Below are 3,076 nucleotides of genomic sequence, written 5' to 3' on the forward strand. Positions count from 1 at the left end.
AACTTTCAACCTGCCCCTCATATTACCTAAGATTTTAACTTTAGTCTCTTAGCTTTCAATTCAACCCTCCCTTCTTAAAAAAAATGCAATTGGAGGGTACTTTAGGGTCCAAATTGCACAAAATAAACTCAAGGATTAAAGTGAAAATTAAAAAAAAATGCACTTCTTCAATCCACAATGTATCGTGAGAGAATGCATAGTAATTCCAGCATGGTGAAATGTTGTTGCCTTTTAGTTATAGTTAATGAAATTGCAACAGTGGTTTATTTTTAAAAAGGATGTTTATTTTTATGTTTTAAAACTATTTTAAAAAAAAATTATTATTTTTATTTAAAATTAATTTTTAAATATTTTTATATTATTTTGATGTGTTGATGTTAAAAATAATTTTTTTAAAAAAAATATTATTTTGATACATTTCTAAGTAAAAACTATTTTGAAAAGCAACCATTATTATAATATCAAACAAGTTTAAAGTGTTTTTTGCTAGGAAATTTATTTGGTCTTTGTATTTTATAAAAATTATAATTTATCTATTATGATGAAAGATTTTTTTTATAATTAAGTTTCTATATTATTTTTTTCTTAGGGCTCAAAATTTTTTTTTTATATATAATTATAAACTTAATTATAAAAATTCTAATTATATCACATAATTATTACATCAAACCAAACTCGTAACTCTTTTGTATGCAAATACTTGTAATACAATGAATCATAATATATTATAGAAGAGTTATAAAAAAAATCATATAATAGTTTTGTCATGCAACTCTTCTGTAAATAATTATAACAAAAGCTAAATAGTATGGATAAATTATTATAGATCAAGAGGCATTTCATTATGAATTATAATAGTAGTTTCATTTTCAAATTCTCGTATTTTCTTGAGATGTTTTTTTCGCTTTCTCTTTCTTCCCTAGCAAGTTGGTGATGTCCATACCATTAAAGAGATGCATGAGACGCTTTTCAATGACCAAATATGATCTTTCATCATCTGACTAGATATGCAATTGTGCTTTCTCTCGGATGGTGTGGCATGTGTAAATAAATAATAGTTGGATTGCTATTGGGAATTGATTATTTATATTTTTTTTATTTTTTTTCCTTCATTGACAACTAAAATACACAACTGTCCTCTTTATCTATTGTTTTTCATATTAGACATGTTTTCCATACCCAAGTCTATTAGATCCGGCGTGGAGAAAAAACAAAGAGAAAAAAAAAGAGAAGATATAATTTCTATTGAAACAATAATAAATTTATATACATGAAAAATGAACTATTTTAATTGGAAGATATGACTTGAATTTTTAGATCTAAAATATTAAATTAATTTTTTTGTGATGGTTTGTGGTTTATAAATAATTTCTGAACTTGAATTTCTATTTAGGATACTTTAATGATAATTTAATTTTTTTTTATAAAAAAACATTAAGTCTCAACATTTAAACTATAATCGGCTAAGATTCTGATAAGCACTACTCCTAATCCATATATTAAATCTATCTATATATAAAATATTAAATAAACTTGGACCCGAGCCTAAACACATCTAAAGAAAGTTACCTAAGTTATTTAAACTTGCCAAACCCAAGGTTTTTTGGGTGTAATATGGTTGCCAAATCTAAAGCACTTGAAAACTAGGTTATAATGCAAATTGTAACAAACCTAGTAATCCTAACAAAATTTATTGGGTTAAATTATAACCTTTTAAGGTTGTGCATGTCGGAGTTGGTTGGACAATTTGTTACAAGTGAAGCCTTTTTTTCTTCACTCCTCCTTTTAAAATGATAGTTTAGTCATTTTTGTTATTGATATTTCAAATTTAGTGTTTTTTTTGTTTGTTCTTGGCCTTTTAATATTTTCTTTTTCAATTTCATCCTTTAATCCCAATTTGTCATATATTATGTTTTTCAATTTAATTCTTATTTTTTTTCTTGGCTTTTTTATAATTTTTTTTTATAATTTTATCTTTTTTTTTTCAAATTTATACTATATTATTTTTACCAATTTGATCCTCATTATTTTGATTTTTTTCTTTTATTAAAGTTATTTTTTTTTTCAATTTCACCATTCATTCAAAAATTTATTTTAATTTTATGTGTCAATTGTGATCTTGATTTTCTTGATTATTTTTTGATTATTTAGTTAAGTTTATTTTTATTTTCAATTTCACCTTTCAATAAAAAAATTATTTTCATTTTGTATATCAATTTTGATTCTCATTCTTTTGATTATTTCTTGTTCTTTTGCTAGATTTGTTTTTATTTGAAATATTAAATTTATTTTCTATTATAATCTTGATCCTTATTCTTTTAATTATTTTGAATTTTTTTGTATAATTGATTTTTTTTTTAATTTTATCTTTTAATATTTGATGAATTAGAAATTAAATTTTATAATTTTTTTAAAATAAGATTCTTTAGGTCTAGCAATTTGAGTCATGGGTTTATAAATTGACATGGGTTAAAATTTTAAAAATACCAATTTATTTAACTTTACATAACTCTTCTATTCGTAATTTTTTCCTTTTTAAAAAAACATGTTTCCTGCAGCTGAAAATCTTTTTTTACACAAAAAAACATAAAATATTCCGGTCTCGTTGCGTAACAAAAGAGATCAGGGAGCGGTTTTCCACCAGTATGGGGTGTCTATGACACGGTCTAATTAAGCCTAGTGTATATTAGTTGTCAGCTATGGAAGATCGGAAGTTTTAGAGAAAGAGATGGAGATGATGGGTTGACTTTTGACTTATTTTCTTTAAATATTGTAATGTGTTTGGTAGTGTAATAATTATTATAATTTTAAAAAAATTATTTTATAATTTTTTTTTAATTAAAGTTAATTTGATATTTATATATATTTGGTTAAAATTATTATAAAAATTAAAGTTGAACAAAAAAAGTTTAATATATTTGATTAATAATACTTTTAAAATTAAGATTATAAAATAATTTTAAAAAATATATATTAATATTGGTAGTTTTTAATTTAAATATTGTAAATTTAACTATTGTTATTATATCATGAAATAAATAATACTTTATATAAAATATTTTTTATTATTCCATTA

The sequence above is a fragment of the Populus euphratica genome, unplaced genomic scaffold (genome assembly GCF_000495115.2).
Source record: "Populus euphratica unplaced genomic scaffold, PopEup_1.0 scaffold12.1, whole genome shotgun sequence".
Taxonomy (NCBI): domain Eukaryota; kingdom Viridiplantae; phylum Streptophyta; class Magnoliopsida; order Malpighiales; family Salicaceae; genus Populus; species Populus euphratica.